The 26010-nt window shown below is 33.3% G+C and overlaps 1 protein-coding gene across 1 annotated transcript in view; it reads left to right on the top strand.

Moving 5' to 3' along the window:
- The window catches only part of LOC143190780 (uncharacterized), a 304709-nt gene that overhangs the window by 179087 nt on the left and 99612 nt on the right, over nucleotides 1–26010 (top strand). The gene's annotated exons all lie outside the window — the stretch shown is intronic.

Below are 26010 nucleotides of genomic sequence, written 5' to 3' on the forward strand. Positions count from 1 at the left end.
AATATTGTCTGATTTTTCAAGGAATTTGCAAATTGCAATTGACAATACATTCGACATGGTGATGATGTGAGTTCACTCTTATTTTAGATTGAGTATAACAGGCCAATTGAAAAGTCCCGAGCCTACCGCCCTACCTCTAAAACATATTTTTTTGGCAAAATTAGTTTTTTTATTCAACATAATTACCTTCAAGGGTGATTCACTGATTATAGCGACCCTCCAACTTTTCGATACCATTTTTGTAGTACGATTTATTCTTTGCTATAAAATACTCAGTTTCAGATTCAGACTCAGTTTCGGTGATCACCTCTTTATTAGACGAAAATTTCTTCCCAGCAAGCATTCTGTATGAGTGGATAAGTAAGCAATTCGAAGCCCATTTCACTGACTTGTGACACTGTGCATTTTCTTGGTGAAGCAGTACCTTCTTTTTCTTGAAATGCGGCCGTTTTTCGGTGATTTCATCCTTCAAACGGTTCAATGATGCTATATAATAGTCAGTGTTGATGGTCCTTCCTTTTTCAAGGTAGTCAATGAAAATTTTTCCATACGCATCCCAAAATACAGACACCATAACCTTGCCAGCCGACTGTTGCGTTTTTCCATGCTTTGGAGCGGGTCCATCGTGTGCAGCGGGATTATTGTCGATTGGACTTCAGAGTGAAATGATGGAGCCATATTTCATCCATTGTCACATACGAATGCAATAACTCGGGTTTATTACGCTTGATCATCTTCAAACACTGCTCCGAATCATCAACTCGTCGTTGTTTTTGGTCAAAAGTGAGCTCGCGCGGCACCCACTTTGCACAGAGCTTTCTCATACCCAAATATGTTTCCTCTCAAAAAACAATATTTTATCAACAAGCGAAATTCTTTTTAATGCATTTTTTTCACAATAACAAAAGTTGTTTCATTCAAAATGCTATAATTCACAAACTATTAATCCGACAAACTATTAATCCGAATATTTTGAGGGTTAGGGTTAATTAAAAAGCATATAGATTTAATTCTAGTAGCGCCATCTATGTGTCGGACCGAGGACTTTTCAATTAACCTGTTAATATTGTTTTAAATACAAGAATAGGAGTGGGAACAGTGCGCCATAACCCTGTTTGTTAATCAATGTAACATTAACTAACATTGATATAACACGATTTTATTAATGGCGTTTCGTGCTAAGGTACCATTCAATTCAATATATAAAAGACAGTGTGAATGTGTCAAGAGTGTTTCACATCCATCATGTTACTCACACTAACAAGAAACAATTTCGGTTAGATATATGATTATATTCTCTAAGAAATTTACCTAAGCATGGCACAGCTCATAAATTTCTTGGTCCCGACAATCGCGAATAAAAATCTCGCAACAAATACCTTAACCTAAACACCGACTAATAAAATATATGCCCACGCCTGAAATAAATGCCCCTCAATAAAATCCTTATCCGTAATTCTTACGCTGAATTATGATGGAAGTAAATTTTTATAGTAGCGACATTTTATATCAATGGCGGCGTATCTGTGATTATCAATGCACAAATACGTGCACGTACCGTGTTAGACAACCATTTTAGGTCGTATCGGGGCTGAAGACATTCGGTATTGCCTCAACGGTGGTGGGTAAAGTGCCTTCGTCTCGACCGCGTATCAAAAGATAAGTTTTCGTCTACTTTACGGACTTCGAGATTAGACACGTGAAAGGAGATCGGCGTTTCGAGGAATTCTTGCTGACAATACGGGGCCGAAAGTGTCAAATGTTAATGGGTTCGTCAGTTTGATGTCCCTGTTTGGTTCGGTGACGTTTCCAGTTCTCTATTTTTCGAGCATGGAATCCTAGAACCAGACGTAATCGCATTACGTGATATTTTTTATTTTTAGAACAATTTTCTTGTCATGATTTCATGTTTTGAAGAGCTTTGTTCTTTTTGTTTTTGGGCTTTGATTGAGTGTTTTATAAAATATAGTAAAAATTTGATAATTTTTACTATATTTTATAAATAAACAAAATAATGAAAATCGTAGGACCAATATAGAGTAAATATTAGAAAGAACAAAACAGATATAGGAAAAAGAACGAAAAAAAAACAGAAAAAAATAGATTAAGAGGCAGGGTACATAGGCTACAAAAATAAAAAACGACATTAAGAATGGGAATAACCAAAATAATATTAGGTGATAGAACCTAAAACCGGAGGAAACAAACGAAAATGAGAAGATTAGAGTCAAAAATAGAGTAAATAAAAAAAAATTATTGAATAAGAAAATCAGACGATTCAGCAAAAGCAACAATGACCCAGAGTAGACCGTCAAAAGTAAACATTTTAACAGAAAACCAACAAAGAATAAATTCAAAAAACCAATAATACCAGAGAAAACCGAGAAAATGAAGAGTGAACGAGTTGTCAACATAAAAAAAAAACTTAGAAAGGCACTTGATATGAGAGAGTAATGAAGATTAAAAATAAAAGAAAATAAAAATGAGCTATACAAAGATAAAATAACAATTGAGTCATTAATAATGAAAAATGTGTTCTAGAAAAGATCGAGAAAGTTTCTTTAAAAGTGGTAATGCTTCTTCATGGGGTGTTTAAACTTTGTGTGTTAAGTTTATTCAGTACTAGCGACCCGCCCCGGCTTCGCACGGGTGCAATGCTGATACTAAATTAAATACACTACAGAAAAAATATGAACGTTGTATATAAAAACATAGCGGCCCGCTCCGACTTTGCACGAGCATAAAATATATATGCCTATGTCACTCAATGAAAACATGATTAAAATCGATCCAGTATTTTTGGTTCATTCATTACTGCCCTTGGCCTGCACGCATTAAATTTGGAGTAAAACAATTCCTCTTCCCCTATACTTACTATGAAGATTTCCTGCTATCTTTGGAATATCTAAATTCATACAATTTTTATTACATTACACATTTTTAAACGCAGATTTTAAATTTGTAATATCTCCGAAAATATTTGTTTAATTTACCTGCTGTAAGGAACCATATTGATCTATATTAATTGCACACTGTATTTAAGGTACTTAATTCGATAAGGATTAATGCCGTATTGCTTAAAATAGCTTCGTAAATAAGCCATTTTCTAACGTAAAAAGTAAACAATAAAAATGGTTAATGTGGGTTATCCCTAAAAGATAAACATATACCATCGCGGACTTTTTTGTAGACCTTTTTATGGTGTACAATACTGTAGTACATTAATTTGATCTAACTCGTAGGGTTAGGCAGCGTTTTTGCTAATTGCTAAATAAGCCTAAGAAATAGGTTAATTTACGACATCACGTTAGAAACCTCTAAAATTAGCAATGTTGCCTTAGTATATTATGCATGTATTATACATATAAACCTTTCTCTCTATCTATTGAAAAAAACCGCATCAAAATCCGTTGCGTAGTTTTAAAGATTTAAGCGCACATATGGATATAGGGACAGAAAAGGCGACTTTGTTTTATACTATGTAGTGATAATTTGTAACAGACAACAAAAACCTGTTTATTTTAGTATTTGGATTCAGTAAAAATAGACAAAGCACCACTAAATATATGCTTCAACACGGTTCAAAAATTGCGGAAAAATTCAAATTTGGAGAGTACCTATTCAACCCAATAACAACATAACATAAACATACAGAAGAAAATATAATTGCTTTAAAAGTTTACAAGTTGTAATATTTAAAGAACTAAATTAAAGCAAAAAAGAAACATTAAAAGCAATTTTTAAATTCAAAATAAATAGGAAATTGACTTTTTTGCATAAAAATTAATTTCAGAAGAGATACAGCGTATGTCTGATTACAAAGTGATCGTCTCAAAGACTTATTTCTTTTAAAATTAAGGTGGATTTAGTAACGAGAACAAAAAGACAGTAAAACTCCAAAGAAGATTCTTCTGGAGATATATAATGTTGTATAATATATATAAGTTGAAATAATGATACTCAAGAAAGGCTCACAGCTGCATTCTCAAAATGTATTAACATAACGAGTACCATAGCTCATTATTTTTTCCAGCAAACCGGCAAAGCGAACCAAAAAGCTAACACAGAAAATATGTGTTTTTAATTTGATTTTATTAATTGAATATTAATACAAACATTCAATTTTATTTTACGATATATTGATAAGGATATCGAATAAGGATAGCCGATTGATCATTATAAACAAGTAGCTATGCCACCCATATATCTCGCGGTTTTTATTTTAACAAGGTGCACCCATTAAATCACTAACATTACTCATTGTTAACAAGAAACAGTTCCAGGTGGAAGTTATATTACACTGACCTCTAGACCGGTAGCCTTTATTTAACAAAGCTTATAAATTATTTGTCTATCATAAAAAAACTATTATAAATGATTGAGATATTTCAATGTCTTAATACGATCTTGATCAGTAGCCGTAAAATATGATCTTGTTGATGGTATGCCAATCAACATTGACGATTTTAGTTAATTAAAGTTTTTTTGCATCATTTAAATTCAACATCGAAAAAATCAGACATGTTTTTAGACTACATATGCTCATTATTCTAGAATAAATAAATTTAGACTAGAATAAAAGATTATTGGAAAAAGTGACATCTGGTGAATATTTTTTTAGTAATCTCCTAGAACGTCAACAATCTGCCCGTGGGCAATAAATATTAGTATATTATTTCCGATATATAATATAACCATTCTGACATGTAGAAGATTATTTCAGTAAGTGATCTGCTGTGCAACTTATAATCTAAATCTTATTCTATATACTATTCTAACGTATTTTAAAGTCTATACCAACTTATTCTAAAAACTATTCTAACTTATTTTAGGGATTATTAAATCTCACTCTATGTGTCTATTAATTAGTTGGTATGGCAGTTTGCGTTTGAGCCTATGCACTACATTGTCATCGCGCACATTTAACTATTTGGTGAGTGCATTGGGATGCACTAATAGTCTTTCAGAGTCCTTCGCACTAACACTTCAAATCACACTCGTTATGGGTCCTAAGGGGATGTCGCGCTGAATCAGTTTGTTGGACACGTAATATGGGCCATTGACGATGACTCGCAACACTTTTTTCTGGAACCTCTGGAGGATATATATGTTAGATTTGCCAGTAGTATCTGGTGAATATAATGGAGCTATTTATCTTATATTATGGTTTCAGTCAACAAGCTTCCAATAACTGATTTATCTTCGAACGATATTATCAAACCATTGAATTTAATACCTACAATGTATATGTAATAACGAAATATACAATAAAAATAATGCCTAATAATTGTCATTAGTATCCGAATCTGGAGAGTGATTTGATTTAGATCCACAGTTACTGTAAATCCTTCAAAATTAACTCACAATGCTATTAAATACGTGTATTTTTATACCTATTGGAGGTGAAATTAATTTAGACGATGTACATTAAGTACAAATCGAAATAAAAATGAGAAAACAATGTTTCTACTGTATGGTCTGATGTATAAAAGCGGAAAATAATTAACCTTTATTAGTATTTCGTGTTTTATTCGTCTTAAATTACGAAATAACCCTTAAAATAGAAACGGAAGAAGGCGTACGTGCCTCGCATACATATGAATGCTTTTCAATATACACTTAAGATTTTAACGCAGTAACCAACCAACCCTAAAGTTCATTGGGTAATAATTGGTCTGGTTTTAGTTACGTCGAATCTTACGAAATATATATATATATATATATATATATATATATATATATATATATATATATAAAATAAGGTGTTATCTTTTTGTGAATTAAACAAAGACAGAACATTTAACATCAATAAACTACAAATTAATAATATCCAGAAAGAAAAGTCAGCCAATTCTAACATAAAATAATAAATATAAATAATTTTAACAATTACATTAGAATTATTTTGTTAACTGTTTTGATCTTAGAACCTTAATATTTTAATTTAACATAAATAAACAATATATGTATCACAAAAGTCTATATAATGTAATGATAAATAGAATGGTAGTACAAGTTATATTTGTAAAATACGTTGAATTTCATTGAATTAAAAATATCCAGATAGTCAGGAAGCAATTATATTTTGCATCTTAAATAATTGAATTCGTCTTAGCTTACATCATTTCTACAGCTTCACAGTTTTTGCTTCTTAAACTTTCATGTTTTAAGGAATCTTGAATAACTTTGCAAATCCACTTGATTTCCAGGTCATTTTACAGTTATTCGTTGGTTACGTAGCGATAGGCATTGGTATTTAATCGAAGAATTTTGTTTTGGCAGCGTTGGATTATTAGTTGATTTGAATTTGCAAAACACAAATTGCAAATGATTGGCTTTATGATTGACTAATAAATCAATCTCCTTGATTTTAGATTAAGTTGAGAGTATTTTGGTTCTAATGTGTTTTGCTTTTTGGCTAACTTTATATTTCCAATTTAATCTACCGTCAAGATGGATGCCGAGGTATTTAGCTGATTCTGCTTGAGCACTCGGGCATCCTTTGAATGATATAATTGGGTTTTTATTATTTCGCCACAATGTAAAATTAACATGGACAGATTTACTGTCCTAGGCAGAGATATGTCGTTTGCTAAAATAATTGTGTCGTCAGCAAAGGTTCCTAATAGTGTTTCTTTTATTGTTAGGATGTCAGCAGTGTAGAGCAGATCCAGGAGAGGTCCCAAGATGCTACCTTGTGAGAGTTCATCCGAAATTGCAAAAAAATAACGTATAACAAGTTATAGTAATATAGAGATAATAGAATAAAAAGGGGCATGACTAAAAAACACACATGTATATGATTATACATGTATATAATGATTATATAGTTAATTATAAACATTACATTTACGTACATTCACTGAGCGTAGATGAAGCAGATCGCAAGAAATTTGTACAAGGTCTAAGAAGCTTAGGTAGGTTTTCCGAGGTCAACAAATCTGATAAATATCTGATAAATAATGAATGACTTATGAGTTTATGCTTGAAAATGACAACAAAGAGGAGGATCTTTCACCAAACGGAAGTAAGCGTATTTACAATATCCTAGAATAGAATGGGTTAAGGATAATCATGTGTTATTGGCCATAACTTGGTGCTATCTTTCATTACGCCCCAGCTTAGTTGAATCATGTCATTTAATTTGAAGTGATTTTCCCAAAATCTCATTTATTTTATTAACATTATTATGAAATATGTTTATCTACCTCTTATCATTTTCATTTCCGAAAACGTATTACTTCAGTCAATTCGATACATTATTTTCTAACATAATATATGTTTCCCGTATCTGTTTCTCTATCTATCGATATAGCCGGGAAAATATTTATACGTTAAGATACCTGTATATCTCGAGACAAGTTGATAAGATAATCACGAACGAAGGCATACGGGAGAAAGGAGGTGCATACAATTAGTACGGCGCTTTTGATCTATCCGACAACAGCGACAATTTGTTTCCATGTCGATAAGAGGCGGACGATACCGCGGTACCACTTTAAATTCGAAAAGTCGTCGCAATCATTAACACCAAGAACAAGAACAACGTACGTCACTGATGTTATCTGTGGCGATGCCGCTGAATATTAACCGAATAAAAATGACAATTTATCGTTTATGTCTGCGGGTTGCGTGTCTACGCGCGTACGCCCAAACAATGAACTTGGAAAGTGCGTTATTTTTAGTGGACGATTCCTCCCTTTCTTCCCCCTCGCGGCCCGTCAACCAGACAAGGACGCAACGGGCCGTGATGTTAATAAGTGTTCGGCCACACGATATGCGATTACAATCGCAAACAGTCAATTAGCATTAGGAGCATACGCGTTGCAATCAGATTGTTTTTATTGACGCCCAATTAATTATGATAAAATAAAATTTTTCTGTGCATACATTTATTGTAGTAGTGCTAAAAGTGATACAGAACCAAGTAAACTACATTTCTTCAAACTCTAATATCCATGCAGTACTCGCTTCCGCGGTACATAACAGCTCAATTGAACCCGACCTGCCATAATAAAACACATTTTTTAAATTATCTTTTTTTATTCAACATAATTCCCTTCAAGGATGATATACTGATTATAGCGACACTCCAACTTTTCGATACCATTTTTGTAATACGATTTGTCCTTTCCTTCAAAATAGGCCTCAGTTTCGGCAATCACCTCTTCATTTCACGAAAATTTCTTCCCAGCGAGCACTATTTTGTGATCTGAAAACAGGAAATAGTCGCTGGGGGCTAGATCTGGAATACAGTGGATGAGGAAGCAATTTGAAGCCGAATTCATGGATTTTGCCATCGTTTTCACTGACTTGTGACACGGTGGCATCGTCTTTTGTGAAGTTGCACTTTCTTTTTTTTCCTAATGCGTCCGTTTTTCGGCAATTTTGTCCTTCAAACAGTCCAATAACGCTATGTCATAGTTACCGTTGATGATCCTTCCTTTTCAAGGTAATCAACGGAAATTATTCCATGCGCATCCCAAAATACAGACGCCGTAACCTTGCCAGCCGACTGTTGCGTTTTTCCAGGCTTTGGGGCGGGTTTATCGTGTGCAATCCACTCGGATGATTGTCGATTGGACTTCGGAGTGAGATGATAGAGCCATGTTTCATCCATTGTCACATATCGACGCAAAAACTCACGTTTATTACGCTCCATCATCTTCAAACACCGAATCATCAACTTCTCGTTGTTTCTGGTCAAAAGTGAGCTCGAGCGGCACCCACTTTGCACCGAGCTTTCTCATACCCAAATATTCGTGAATGATATGATGTACACGTTCAGTTAATATATTTAGAGTGTCTGCTATTTCATTCAATTTCACTTTACAGTCATTCAAAATCATTTTGTGGATTTTTTTAATGTTTTCGTCGGTAGTAACCTTTTTTGGGCGTCCACTATGTTCACCGTCTTCGGTGCTCATTTCACCACGACTAAAGTTAGCATACTAAACCTTTATGGTTGATTTTTCTGGGGCAGTGTGCGAAAACTCGGTATAAAGCTAAGTTTTTTCTTTAACTGTATTTTATCCCTTTAAAAAGCAATATTTTATCAACACGCGAAATTCCTTTTTATCCATTTTTTAACAAACTAAAGAATGAGTGTCTGTCTGTGTGTTGGAGAACAAATCCTAAAGCTCGGGTTACGATGACACTTTTAACAGACTGGTTTACTAATTGTTTTGTGCCTAGTATTAAACAGCATTTGGCCTCATCATCAAGTCGCTACCATTTAAGGTACCTTTGCTTATTGACACAACGCCCAGACTTCTGGATACCTCAAATTTAACGGACCCCAATATAAAAATACATCTTTTATCTTCCAACATAACCTCGCTTCTGCAACAATTAGATCAGGGTATAATAGCAGCATTTAAACGATTTTATCTAAGACGAATTTTCAATCGCATCTTATACTGCATGGAAGCATATCCTCCATTGACTGTTACCGAATATTGGAAACAGATAATATTGCTAATTACATAACCATTATTAAAAATGCAGTGATTGAATACTGGAAAAAATCGAAGACTGGAATCGATATCGAAGTTACGCATCAATTACATGAAGAAGATTTTGAAGATCTTCAGTCAACAGATGTTGAAGAAGTTTTAACCGGTAATAACAATGAACTCACAGAAGAGGAACTCGTTGAAATTTAGGACAGCAATACAAATAACGAGTCAAATAATGAAGATGGTATTTCTCAAGAATCATCTGGAAAATCAACTACGTCTTTAACTTTATACAAAATAAATAACCTCCTAGAACGTCAACAATCTGCCCGTGGACAATAAGTATTATTATATGATTTCTGTAATATAATATAATCATCCTGACATGTAGAAGATCACTTCAGTAAGTGATCTGCTGTAAAACTTATAATCTAAATCTTATTCTAGATACTATTCTAACTTATTTTAAAATCTATACTAACTTATTCTAAAAACTATTCTAGCTTATTCTAGAGATTATTAAATCTCACTCTATATGTCTATTAATTAGTTCGTATGGTAGTTTGCTTTTGATCCTATACACTACACTGTCATCGCGCACATTTAACTGTTTGGCGAGTGCATTGGGATCACATAATCTCGCACTCATATCATCGCACTAACACTTCGAATATGGGTCACTCGTTATGGGTTCTAAGGGGATGTCGCGCTAAATCAGTTTGTTGGACATGTAATTTGAGGCATTGACGATGACTCGCTACACTTTATTCTGGAACCTCTGGAGCATATCTATTATCTAATGTTAATTTAGATTTACGCCAGTACATTTGGTTTAGTTTAACCCCAAGCTGTTTTCGTTTTGTCACTATATGTTTTTTCCATGTCAAACGTCGATCAAAATGCATTTCTTCAGTAATGAATAGATAAATAAATTCAACAATAAATCTAACAAATTGACATGCTTTTCTCCTTTTAATCCGTTCATGTATGGATACCTCGTCAATAGTTGCCGGAGACCCAGGAAAAATAAAATGAAAATAACTGCCTCATAAGTAGAGAAATGCGTATAGTCGATCTGGTATTTAAGCTTTGACTTGTAATTCCAAAGTGGCGAAATTATCATTCTAATGATGCCATGCCGTGTTTACGTCATCAAATTTTTTTTGTACTTGTCTTGGTCGTTTTTTGTATCCTAATTAATATTTTAATTAAATGCCAGTTATATTCATTTTGTTGTGTTTACAGTTTACTATTTTATACTATATATTTGTATAACAGAATGTATGAATATATTACTTTAAACGTATTTTTATCTATAGCTGGTGGACAATATTCTTTTGTTGGCCCTAAAATACTTATTTGTATTCTGTTGTCCATTTTAGATGAACGTATAAGTTGATTGATGGAAACTATGCGAAGAATTCTACTATTAAATATTCTTTTATTGTTTTTAATCCTTCTAAACCCTAATCATAACGCTAATGCATTACTTTAACCGTAATCACACAATAAAAACTAGACCAACGAACATACCGACAATATTAAGATTCCGTAATGATAAAATACTTTTTTTTTACGTAGTCATTAACATTTTTATTACTCTTAGTCGCTTCAATTGTTGAAATTGTCGCCCGAAATAAAGGGAACATTGATTAAGAATTCAGCGGGCATACATTGAAAGAAATAAAACTCGAACGATATCAAACAGTTCTACTTTAAAACAAGATAAGGTGTTAAAATAAAACGTTGCTGACCAATATAAAACAAAAAAAATCATGGTTGATCTTGTAGTTTTGTTCAGAACGATGATAGTGGAGGAAAAACAATGACCAAGAAATATTTATTGGATCTAAAACGTGTTCCACCGATAAGTAATATGAATAAAAGAACATTGTTCTTGATATATATATATATATATATATATATATATATATATATATATATATATATATATATATATATATATATATATATATATATACTTTGCGAAACGTTCTGGTGCTTCCGTTAAATTCAGCTAAAATAGTCCTCTCGGCGTAGTCAAGATAACTGGTGACTGTTAAATTGAAATAAAAATATTTTCTATCAGTATATGTAAGGTCGTATTTGAACAAGAAAACAGTGGAATTAGGATTTTTAGTGGAGTCGTAACCATTTTTTGGTCAAATTTTCATCACGTAATGTCTCGTAAGATAAATTGTGTTAAAAATCCTTTCAACCACAAAATAATGTTATTTTGAAAAAGAGTGGTAAATTTTAATAAGATCGGTTTATACATTTTTGAAAAATTATGTACATGGGCTTCAAACATATAACTTTAAGAAAAACGCAGTTGAAGTTTTAAGTTGATATAATATGCAGAACTTCCATAGAATCATAATTTCCGTCACCGTAAGTACAGAATCTACTACAGTGGCAAGAGCAGCAGCATCTTTTTGCTCTTACCTGTCATCTATGAAGTATTTTAAAAATAATTTTTCAGATTAATTGATTCAAACTTTCATTTCTATTCTGCGTAAATCCACCAACAAATCATCCCAAAAGATCTTCTCTGCTGAGTTCTTTGTAAATAATCCTGATAACTGATGATAGAGTTAGGGCCATTTGAGCATTTGTTGTGCTAAGGATTTTTTCTGTGGAGTTATAATGAAAGTAACTTATCTATATAATGTTTTTCATATTTTGTACCGAATCACAGTTCATTCCTATAGCCGGGCTATAATAAACTGTTAATTTATCGATTAATTAGTTAGTAGACTTGACTTTGCCACAATGAACTAAAATATTTAAAACAAATTGCTCTTAGAGATAGAGAGGGAAAAAAAGCACACAAACAGTGGCTAATCAGCTGCTTTAAAATATATCAGCGACACGACAGGCAGATACACCATATCGGATCCGGATGGGCGGAACTTTCAAAGACCTTATCTCTTAGAAAGTTACTCTAATCAATTTAAAATATTGGGAGAATATTCTAGACATATTATACTAATCAACACAATTTAAAAGAAAACGATAGTTTGAAAATTTCAAGCCCATCTAATCCCTTAAGCTGAGGTTAAGAGTAACAGTTATATACTATTCAAGTTCCTGTGATTTGGTTCATTTCAATCTTCTGACTTCCTGCGCGTTATCCAGTAGCTGTGTTGCTTCTACGTTGCTGTTATTTAGTAAACGTTGGTTACGTAGGTACATATAAATATAAATAGACTTTATAACCGATTGATAAACCAGTATAATTTATGGCAAGTAATAATAAAAAGGCGCAATGTCTAGACAATATAATGGGTGGTGTAACACTTTCCATTTTAATGTTTTCGCATATTTTTCAACATGTGGTCGAAGATTGCTATGCTGAAAAATAACATTATTGTTGCTCAAACGCATCAATTATAATCGATAGTGATTCCCATTGTTGCTTCCATTAGGTTTTAGCAGCTGATAATATAACAACCAAACTCCCATCAAATATAGGGCATTAGCTTGGAGCCATGGATATTTCGTTTTGCCATTGATGTGGATAGATTACCACGTGGTCTCCATAATTTTGGATTATCATTTAGCGACCGCTACAACCCTTTAGTTAACCACGCATTCACCTACAGTAAGTTCAAAGGTTGGCAACGTTGGTGGATTGATACCAGGCGGTTCCCGGCTATAAAAGACCACCCCCTTGTAACAGAGCCACTTCCCCAGCGCTACCGTACTTCCTTTATCTAGTCTAATATCTTGTCATTCTCCCGTCGACCACATGTATCAATTTAAATCGAAATAAACAAGTATTTCTTCAACCAGTTCTCGTGTAAATTCCTTCCAATAATAGTAGTGAATGTTCGAACAAACAATCGTGTCGACAGCCACCGACGAACATTCCTACAATCGTAATGGATCCACTTTTCATCACTACAAGAACAGTACGATGCAAAAAATCTTTCTGATTTTGCTGTTGAAGAAGCATTTCACACATGCTGGCTTTCAATGTATCTTGGCTTCCAGTTTATAAATAACGCGTAAATATCAAAGCTTTTTGATAATTTCCAGGTTCTTCAAGTCATTCGAAATGGTTTATTGTATTTACTCCAATAATTCTGTATATTATTCTTCTATTTTATAGGAATCATCATCGAGTAATACTTTCAAATTCTGGTCTTCATCAACATTTTGTTGGCTGTCCAGAACGTTACTTATCTTCGGTGTCAAAAAAAGCCACCAAAAACTTCAAAACCCGCATTCGCATGTTGAAATCGATGAAGCAAGTATCTTTAACCGCCCTCGTTCTTCAAAATTCACGCTTTGATTTTGTTCACACTTCGACGAAATGACGAAATGATTTTTACACAGTAGCACCATCTATTTTAAATCCCTTAAAAGTAATTTATAGACCTAGTGAATAATAGTAGATTAATAAAATTTTCACTATTCTGGGAATATAGTTTCTTGTCGGAGAGCCCTCGTACCGGTCGTGTATCCCCTTTGCTAAAACAAACCGTACTTATTAGCTGTTAAGTAGTATAAGACACACTCGGCCGTGTATTAGCGGAACGGATTGTTTTGTTTTTCGGCCAGTAAATACCGCGGTTAATTAAACACCGATACACGTGGTCTATGTTTAGAAATCGGTGGTCTCGCGCCTCCCGAGTATTATTTAAGGGAGAGCGGGCGATTGTTTCGCTCGCATCAAATGTTTCTATTTTAAATTCTCGCGAAGGCAACTACATAGTAACGGGGCACCCGAGTTCATTAAAGCGCTTTGCGTGCCGCCGCCGGTACGAAGACGGACGGTACAACATAGCGCGGCGCGGCTTCGAGCTAGTTGGGTGGCCGAGGAAACGTCATTTTTACGGAGCTACCATCATTAACCTTTTCTTTTCAGTGACCGGCGCAATTTTAACATGTTATAATTTTATGCAAATGCCGAATAGAGATATTAAGTCGTTCCGAGAACTTGATCTCGAATGAAGCAATTTACGAGAATTAGACTAAACATTGTTATTTTCGTTGGGTTTTTTTATTCGAAGTGCATTGTTATCGGTGCTTTTCGGGTAATTTTACGCGCGCGATGGGTTAACGGACTCGGCAACGGAAACTTTATCACTTCAGATCACTTTTACAGATTTTTCCAACAAATTTATTTAACTTAATAAGATTAGAAACATCTTAGATATAACAACAGCAGTTACTGAAAATATATATACGAGGGTGGTTTAAATATGATCGAGACAAATACATGATACCTTTATTTACTATTGAAAAATTTTACAAAAATGTACAGTTTTTCTAGGTATTTCCCCTCACTTGTTACGCATTTTGTCGATCTTTCCGGAACTTTTTTGATGCCGGTATCGGAGAATTCCTTGGACAACTCGGACAGCCATGTGCGCACTAACTCCTCTACCTCGTTATCGATGTTATCTTTGACCTCGGAGGGCTTCTTTCGGTACCTCTCACCCTAATTCCTAAATTGTATCGAACCTGAAACGCGCGGTATGTGGGCGCTCATTATCCTCCAGAAGAATCGCACTTCGTGCTGGAAAGCTCTTCCTTTCGAGCGATAAGCGGGTTTCACGAGTGTTTTTAGAAGGTTAGAGTAGTATGCAGCATTAATGGTACGTTGGGTGCGCAGGAAATCGACGTACAGCACGCCCCGCCGGTCCCACAATACCGTACGCAGAACCTTACCCGCGGACCTGGTTGTCTTCGCTTTGACTGGCGCTTTCTTCCTTCTTCCTCCGCTCTTTAGACGACATGCTGCTCTCGGGGGTGTAATAGTGTACCCATGTCTCGTTTGTAGTGAATATTTACGTTAAAAAACCGCCCCCTCCGTCTCGTATCGCGTCAGCAAGCGGCGACAAACTTTCAACCGCATAAATTTTTGCTCGAAGTTCAACAGTTTAGGAACCCATCGCGTCGTTATTTTGCGATATTGAAAGTGTTCGTGGATGATTCGTAGACTCTACACTTCCAATGGTGATGCTAAGTTCAGTCGCAATGTCTTGAACATTCATCCTACGGTCCTCCAAAATAAGTTGTTCTACGCGGAGAATATCGGTCGACGATCATACGACTCATTCTCGACGGTTCCTCGGCCATCCTTGTATGCTTTGGCCCATTTAAATACGACAGCCCTACTCAGGCACTCACTACTGAACTGATTTCGCAAACGCAGAAAAAATCTGTCTTTTTAACGACTTCTTATACTAATAAACGAATGACAATACGTTGCGCTACGGCAGTCGGCACTTGACGTTCAATCATCGTCGTAGCACGAGCGTGGAACATGCGCTCCCGACGCAAGCTACGCCACACTGTTCGTAAGGGACCCAGCTATCACATAATCAAGCCACGACCTTCAAAACATACAGGCGCGCCATCTACAGCGCTTGTCTCCATCATATTTGAACTATCCTCGTAACCAAAAAACAGCTTTTGTACCACTAATTAGTGTGGATATGTTATGTTTAGTATCTTTTCTCTTTTGCACTATATACAAATTCCGAAATGTGCCTTTCCACTAATTGAGGTTTTTATATTGATCTTCTCCTCTTATTTCTTATATCTTAACATGTTATAGTGATCTGTACACTTCCATTTTCATTTTACTTGATACTTATAGCTATTTATAGTAATATATAGTATAGTATTACATAAAGTAAAAAAAGTGAAGAAACTGTACTGGTTGGTCGGAAGACAAAACTTAATACACAAAACTTGACTTAAAATCAAAGAAATTGGTTTATCAGTTAATCATAAAACCAATATGGACCTATAGTATTACACTAAAAGATCAAACCAACTAATAACCCGACGCACTCAAGACAGTTTTAGCGAAGAACAACGAAGAGATGCACGATGACCTCGAAATCAAATGGATACGCGAAATGATTTTGGACGACTTTTGTCCCTGAACGAAGTGCAGCCAAGATAAATTTGTTATAACAACGTGAGCAAAGATAAAAAGGAGAAAAAGTCAAACTTCCAATTGGAAACGCCAGATGGAGCCTAGCAACACTGTAGTAGTGATTCTAAAGCTCAAAATATTAATAGAAAGCTTTTTAATACTTATTTATTCTACATAAAAATCAGTATGTTTATATTCTCAATAATTATGACTTAACCCTCGTATATTATTATCAAACCTTATAAGATAAATCAAACAATAGTCTGCAATAAACCATTTGTTGTATGTGGCGATAAAGAAAACTGAGAATGCGAGATTGGCCAGCAACCGCTAAATCGTCATTTTTTAGACAAACATCAGACTAAACACAGATTGGATTTAGAGCCATTTTTAATCAAATGCTAAGAGTGCCAATAAACAACGCATCTAGGCATCTGTTTTTGTGTCTCAATACAGTTTAAACTTTTCTAACGAACAAAAAATGTTTATTCATTGCGACTTTGTGGATTCGTTTCATTAACGCTACCATATAACTGATATATGAGTCTAATAATTAATTTAGCTAACCATATGGTGCCCATATAGCTCGTATGGACTGCTACGGTTACTTGATTATATTCGGATTTTTATTAATTCAATTTTCTTCATTACTATTTTAAAATAAGCTTATTAGATTTATGTAGTAATTATTTATTTAACTTTCTCCAAGTTTCATGTAAATTAAATGCTACGAAAATGGTTTCGACAGTTTCTATTAAAAAATTATTTATTATTATTTTTAATTAGTCTTTAGAATATAACACCTATTTGCTTGTACATAAATATATTATCTTTACCTTACTTGATTTTATATTGTAAATTATATCGTATGCATTACTTGTGTGAAGCTGTGTTTTCAAGAAGCTTTAGTTATGGATACTAAGTATTACTATCATAATTTAAGAAAAGATGATTTTAAGTCGCGAACAGTTGGGTGGAGAAAGTGTTATGTTTTATAGATTGCTATAGATTGCAAGGAAAGACAGAAATAAAATGCATTTTTGAAAAATGAATAAATAGTATAATGAAATGAATATTATTAAATTAATCGACGAACAGTTACCCAAATGTATTTTCTATTAGTTTCAAAATTCTGTTCATAATGCGAAATTTGTTAACGACAAGTATATTTCATAATTTAATATCCAAACTGAATTGGGCCCCACGCTCCGATGATTTGAAGGATATTATTCAGAATTATTGGGGCTAGTACCTGCTGTATTCTCAAATGATTAACAATTGTATAATGCTGAACAACGAAATCATTAACATTAAGATTATATTATGGAAAAATTACCTCAAGATTATATTAAAAACCTGAATGAATTGTTATCGAAGAAACCCATTAAAGTTGTCAAAATAGAGGTGGATGTACATGTAACTGAAAAAAAATAATCAATCAATTCCATCATTTTTTACCTAACTATGCTACAGTTTTGTCATGTCCTTTGAGAAACAGGAAGTAAATTAATAATTGTTGTTCTCTAAACCCTATACTCTATAAATCGAGTATAGAGAGTATATACGCATATATTAGACAAGAGTAATATATTGAAAATCAAAGCTCCTCCGAAATGCCCAAAGGTTTAGAAGTTTCTATTTACATTTAACAACAAAAACTAGATCCTTTGAAATAATGTTTCTCCACAGGTCTTGAATATTTTGCTTTATATCCGTTTCGAATTTGCCTATTGTCGAAATATATTTTTACTTTTTAAAAACTGTTAAGTGTTTTATATAGAATTTTAATAACTAATGAAAATTTATTTATGATATTATGGGAATATATGATAAGACCCTAAACATATACTTTACTGTAGACACTTTTACAATAAATTCATTCAAAAGCAGATGTTCACTGATTTATTCCTTTTTTCACACAATAATTGTAAAAAAATGATACTTAAATCACATTTTACGACTTCCGAGTCTATTTAAGTGTTTTATAACTAGTTTTTTTAATGGCATGACCGTAGTTTAGCCCAATATCTACTTATTAACATCTCTGTTATTTACAGTTAAATAGATCCATGAAAGAAAATGTTTTATCCTTGGGTTTGATATAATAAAGCCGATAAACCATATGCTTTGAGTTGGGAATCAAAACAGCTTCTCACTATGATTTGATATATCTTTGCGTGACCATATTAATTGTAGCTTGGTTTCTCACTTGGCATTAAATCATAATAATGTCTGCATGAAGATTAACGTCTAATTTCGGCACGATATTTCATTATACTCTTTGAGACTAATTCACATAAGTTATTTAAGAAATATTTCAGAATAATTAACGTCACATAACTGTGATAGTAATTATTTTGGTTTATATTCAGTTAGTAAGAGAAATTTGTAATATTTAAAAGGCATCAAGAAATATTCTAGTAGTTTAGATGTAAAAAAAGTCATATTGATAATGGTAAATTATTGGTGGTGGTACTGAAAGTCGTTTTGAATAATAGGTAAGGAAGGGGTTATCTTCCTACATGACATCAAATATTTTGCATCCACTATGTAGTCCAATCATAACACTCTTCAATTACATCACTGGCACTGATCTTGAGAGAAATCCATTAGTGGAACTTTATTATTTTCAGGCAAAACAATCATGGAAAATTCAATAATTGAACCTGAACTCATACATTTCGCCATTATTATTATTGATAGAGCATATTTAGTTTAAATACACTTCTAATGAACTTGCCTCAGGCTATAAAAACGAGTTATATTTAACAAAAAAAGAACTCCACGAACTTTTTTTAAAACCCAATGTTACCTGGTTATAAAAATAATCGCTTCGTTTCTTATCAGGATTAGTAAGACAACACGGTTTGGCTTAGTTTGATGTAAAATTTATATAACGTGTGACCTTTTCGAATTACCGAGATATTTACAAAAATTTTTCTTGTTATCTTAAAAAGGGTAAAACGCAACAGAATTATCTTAGCTTAATCTTCTAAAGCCATAGAGTGGCCAAATTATACAGACGGACCCTGAATACTTATCACACTGTAAATGTTGAAACAAAAGTTGTTTAACAAATATAGGGACACTTTCATTCCAAAAAGTTGTTGTGAATTGTATTAATGTTTTATTAAAATTTATCACACATTTTCTTAACATGCACAATGCAAATTATATATTAAGTGAATAAGTATGTAATTTTCAGTGCCGGCCAATTTAAATTTATCGCACAAGTTAAAAATATATCTTCTGGGATTATTTCAGAAAGCATAAATTAATAAAGTGTTAATTAGGGGGGACAGGAAAAACACAAAACGGTTTGGTAAGGATTCATAAATTTCAATTGGTTCATAGATCACGACAAAGAATATGGCATACAATATACTCCAAAAAAACCTTCAATTAGTAACGTTTAAAAAATGCAATAAAGAAATTTCGAACTGAATTTTTCTTTAATTTAGTTATTACATTGTTACTAGTCGTTTCCGACTAACCTACAATTTATCTTTATGATGACTTAAATCTAGGTATATAACTAGGAGGACCCATCGGCCCTATCTCAGCCTATGATGAAATAATATTTATACATGTCACTGCTGTATTTTTTATTATATGCACCTCACTACACAATACTACACAAGATCAGATGGTTTGATACTTTTGAGTCTGTGTCCTGCTCTGACGGTATCCAAAAGTTGCAATACTTCAATATTCTCATGAGAATGTAGTCTTTCCTCATGCCCCCTTGCAATCCTCTTGATTTTTTGACTGACTGTGGGTATGTGCAGGTCTCGATGTAGGTAGTCAGTCCTGTAGTATTTAAGAGCGTCCACAATACTTCTCAGGACTTTGTTCTGAAATTTTTCATATTTTTTCGTATTTTGTTTATATTACCCTTCGCAGAGCATCCCCATAATTGAACTTCGTATGTCTATATACATTTCAGGAATTGCTTATATAATAGCAATTTATTATGTACTGATAATTATAATTTTCCTGCAATTAGCCAGTACATTTTCCTATATTTCAATTCCAGTCGTTTTCTTTTCTTCATTATATGGTCCTTCCAGTGAAGTTTTACATCAAGATTCATTCCGAGATATTTAGCTTTATTGCTATATAGAATGATAGTATTATTTAATGTTAATGGTGCTTGTACGGTCTGACTCTAGGTGAACTGCACATGCACAGATTTACTTTCGTTAATTTTTATTTTCCAAACTTTTGTCCCATTATTTATATTGTCACTTGCCTGTTGTAATTTTCGTGTGGCTTCTTCACTATTGTCTCCGACAGCTATAATCGCAGTATCATCAGCAAATGTAGCCATCGTAATATTTTCCGTTTGTGGTATACCACAAGTGTAGAGTAGAAAGTGGGCCCAGTACACTATCTTGTGGTAGACGTGCTTTAGGTGCTTTATTGCAGCGTAAGCATCTTCTTGTTTAACTCTAAACATTCTGGCTATAATGTATGATTTTAGTAGTTTCTTGTGTTGTTTAGGTAACATTTTCTGTAATTTATGAATAAGGCCTTCATTCCAAACCTTATCGAAGGCTTGTGCTACATCTAAGAGTATAGCTGAACATAATTTTTTACTTTCGTAGGCTTTCTCAATAACACCTGTTATTCTATGGACTTGGTAAATTGTTGAATGCTTGTTAATAAACCCAAACTGGTGTATTTGTATTAGGTTTTTTCTCTCTATGATGTAACTGAAAATTTAATAATGAAACGATTTTACAACTTTGAGAAAAAATTAGCCGAATTGAAGGTGCTTTTTGCTCGGAGAAGCAGAATAATAATACTTTTTCTCGTCTAATGCGTTAAGAATCAGGTAATAATTTAATTATAGTGCATTTCAAGGATAATTAGCTATAAATAAAAATATAGCGCCAAGACCATCGAGTCACCCACACTGTAACGATCAATTTATTCCTAACCGCAATCAAGAATAAACAATTAACTACGGCTAATTTACGATATTTATGTCGGTATGGTACTAGTAGCTGACAGGACAAATTAAAAAGACGGCGTTGTATTAAAACCAGTGTTGCTCGATTATGAGTTATATAATCGATTATGTCAAAATATATCGTATATCGACTGAAAAAACCGTGATATTTTGACTTACATCCATTATAGGTCTTATATCTAATATTGCATAGCATAGCATTCAAAATATAGAACAGAATATAATACATAAAAATATATTCTTAAGCAATAAAAATTTGCCGAAAATATAAATGATCTTTGGTATTATGGCATTATCTCTATTAATTAATTGATAAACGAGATTATATATATCTTGCGTACTGTAGCGACCTTGAGGCATGTCGAATTTTACATGGTGGAATAACGGTCTACAAAATACCCAGAAATATAATCCCAGATGCTGAACACGGGCGGGGTACCAGCAGCGCCAACTAGAACCCCATAACGACTAGCTGGCAACCCCGAGAGTTTTATCTGGGATGTTATTGAAGGGTATTTCCGATTATTCAGTAACCGACCATCGTTTGGTTTAAGGTAACACCGCTGCCATTCGTTTTATCTATTTTGTATTTTCTATATTTTTTATCTTGCCAATAAATAACGGTCACATAATGTAAACACCACTGTTTCATTTCGTTTTACCTCCATTCACCGAGCCACATAAGATACCCTAAAGTACCATGTAATCTGTTCGTTACATTTTAACATTTTGGTTTTAGTTTAACATAGATTTTGCGTTATTTATCTGATGTTAGTTTGCTTAAATTTAGATAGGATAATCTAAATTTAGGCTTTTAATTTAAAAAAAAATAGACTAAAGTTATAAATTAATAACTAAATAATCGATTAAAAGACTAGGCGTGGTTTAAAATATAGTAGATAATGATTAATTTTAAGGTATTTTTGCTCAAGTTTCAACTCAGACTCTATTAGTTGATCATGTGGAGTACGTAGAATCTAGATATTTTTCTAACTTATGAATTTTGATAAAGTAACACTTTAATATAGCAAAATCTGCGACTTTTTCACCGAAAATAAAAACTACCATTACGCTAAAGCAATATTTGTCAAAGTCTGTTAAAACACTTTGTTCAAAGCCACTTACTCCTTAGTCTAAAGTAAAAATATGTTCCCAGAATTATTTATACAATAATACTTAAATACCTTAAGTTCTGCTAAATCATTTTCGTCAGAAAGAATATTCAGTGTCATTACTTCAAATTCTAGAAGAAATATATGTTCTATATATATATATATATATATATATATATATATATATATAATTTTTTACAATAAATAGTATTTGGTAGATATTATTTTTATAAATCATGAAACAAGTTGTTTTGTGTGTACAAGAGTTATTTTACTTTATATATTATTACAATGTACATTACAATTACATTACATTACATTAATTATAAATTAACGCCCAATATATTGTGTCAAGTGGTAATGATAATTTAATATTTAGTTTAAAAGTTACAGTGATTTTAGTGAAACAACTAACAAATATGAAACAAATTACCTAGGTACAAATTACTAGCCAATGACTAGTCTATAGGCTTATTTTCAAGGACATTGATTCTAAATCCATGTTAAGCAGTAGTCCTAAATTAAACCCTCATCGGTTAAAAGGAGACTAAAATATAATTTCAAAAAAACATATATTTGTGTTAGTTTAGGAAAAATATTATAACGCCTTATCAATTTGTTAAATTGATCAATTTTTTAAATTTATTTATTACATTGTTATCAGTCGCTGCCGACTAACCTACAATTTGTCTTTACATTAACTTAAATCTAGGTATATATCTAGGACGACCCATCGGCGATATCTTAGTCTCTGGTGTAATAATCTTTATGTGTTAATACTACTGTTTTTCTATTAAATGCATTAAATTTGAAGCTTTATTGTGAAATATCGGTATAATGTATTTTGTTCAAAGTATTATCCATCGATAGCGGTTACTTTTTCCCTTCTTTCAGGCAATTTACGGGTTCCATCGGGAAAGAATGATGTGTCTTTTGAGGCTATCCACGAACTGGCCCATATGCCAGAACAAGTAGTAATCAGAAGGGACGTGGAGAATGAGCGATTCCCTTTGATGGTTTCGTCAAGTAATACCGTCAAATCCGTAACTCACAATTTTCAACGCACTGAAGAAACTTTTTGTTCAGAATGCAGCCGTTTTTCGATGATTTCGTCCTTCAAACGGCCCAATAACGCTACATAATAATCACTGTTGATGGTTCTTCCTTTTTCAAGGTAGTCAATGAAAATTATTTCATGCGCATCCCAAAATCCAGACGCTACAACATTGCCAGTCGACTGTTGCGTTTTCCCACGCTTTGAGGCGGGTTCATTCTTCGGAGTGAAATGATGGAGCCATGTTTCATCCATTGTCACATATCGACGCAAAAATTCGGGTTTATTACGCTTAATCATCTTCAAACACTGCTCCGAATTATTAACTACTCCTTGTTTTTGGTCCAAACTGAGCTCTCGCGGCACCCACTTTACACAGAACTTTCTCATACCCAAATATTCGTGAATGATATGATGTACACGTTCAGTTCATATCCTTAGAGTGCCTGCTATTTCATTCAATTTCAATTTACGGTCATTCAAAATCATTTTGTGGATTTTTTAAATGTTTTCGTCGGTAACAACCTCTTTTGGGTGTCCACTGCGTTCACCGTCTTCGGTGCTCATTTCACCACGTCTAAACTTAGCATACCAATCCTTGATGATTGATTTTCCTGGCACAGTGTCAAGAAACTCGGCATCAATACAAGTTTTTGCTTCAAATCTATTTCTTCCCTTTACAAAGCATTTTTTATCAACCCGCGAAATTCCTTTTTATCCAATTTTTCACAATAACAAAAATTGCTTCACTCAAAATGTTATAATTCACTAACTAATGATCCGACAGCTGTCAAGTTTATACACGCATCTTTTGAGGGTTAGGGCTAACTAAAAAACATATGGATTTACTGGTATTTTATTGGCCGGGTACTTTTCAATTGATCTGTTATATAATATACCGATTATTTCAATAATAATCGATTATACTCAACACTATATTGAATTAGCAAACTGTGATTTTCCAGTCGTCCAAGCTTGCGTATAGCACCGCCAACGATCTGAAGCCGACCTCAAGTATCGTAATTAATGATAGATATGTTCCCCGAACGGGAGGCGTGACATTACAGTAGTCGTTTCAGAAGATTAGCCGCTAATGGTTCGGATCGGTTTTTACATCGCGTGGTCCTATTTTCTGTCGGATTATAAGCCGGATAAATTCGACAAATCCACGCGGCAAACAGGCGAAAAAATATCGTCTAATATTGAAATCGGTATGGATTACGGTTGCATATCATAATTGAAATTCCACTTAAGCCGACACTCGACAACAAATTATGCTTTATTCCGACAAAATGCAGAAGATGACGCTTAAGTAATATCTATGGCATCTATATGTTACAGTGTTGTAAAATAACTTTTATAATAGCGGATAATTTTAAAACATTAGATGCGAATGCATTAGTAGTAGCAAAAAAATAACAAAAACTTATATTTATGACATACTAGCGACCCGCCCCGGCTTCGCACGGGTGCAATGCTGATACTAAATTAAATACACTACAGAAAAAATATGAACGTTGTATATAAAAACATAGCGGCCCGCTCCGACTTTGCACGGGAATAAAATATATATGCCTATGTCACTCAATGAAAACATGATTAAAATCGATCCAGTATTTTTGGTTCATTCATTACTGCCCTTGGCCTGCACGCATTAAATTTGGAGTAAAACAATTCCTCTTCCCCTATACTTACTATGAAGATTTCCTGCTATCTTTGGAATATCTAAATTCATACAATTTTTATTACATTACACATTTTTAAACGCAAATTTTAAATTTGTAATATCTCCGAAAATATTTGTTTAATTTACATGCTGTAAGGAACCATATTGATCTATGTTAATTGCACACTGTATTTAAGGTACTTAATTCGATAAGGATTAATGCCGTATTGCTTAAAATAGCTTCGTAAACAAGCCATTTTCTCACGTAAAAAGTAAACAATAAAAATGGTTAATGTGGGTTATCCCTAAAAGATAAACATATACCATCGCGGACTTTTTTGTAGACCTTTTTATGGTGTACAATACTGTAGTACATTAATTTGATCTAACTCGTAGGGTTGGGCAGCGTTTTTGCTAATTGCTAAATAAGCCTATAAAAATAGGTTAATTTACGACATCACGTTAGAAACCTCTAAAATTAGCAATGTTGCCTTAGTATATTATGCATGTATTATACATATAAACCTTCCTCTTGAATCACTCTATCTATTGAAAAAACCGCATCAAAATCCGTTGCGTAGTTTTAAAGATTTAAGCGCACATAGGGATATAGGGACAGAAAAGGCGACTTTGTTTTATACTATGTAGTGATACTACATATATTGTAATTGGTAAAAAATTATTGTAATTAAAAAGAACACGACTAGTATCTCTAAATATATAACATACCATGATATTTGTGCGTCTTCGGTGTGATATTGTTTATTCGTTTGCCTTTAACATCACTACAGAGTTTTTGGGATGGAAGAGGTTAATGGAATCCTATTTCTAGAGTTTGTTTCAACCG

This window comes from Rhynchophorus ferrugineus, unplaced genomic scaffold (assembly GCF_030347505.1).
Source record: "Rhynchophorus ferrugineus isolate W39M unplaced genomic scaffold, kcgeb_rfMv2 rfM2, whole genome shotgun sequence".
In the NCBI taxonomy this organism is placed as follows: Eukaryota; Metazoa; Arthropoda; class Insecta; order Coleoptera; family Curculionidae; genus Rhynchophorus; species Rhynchophorus ferrugineus.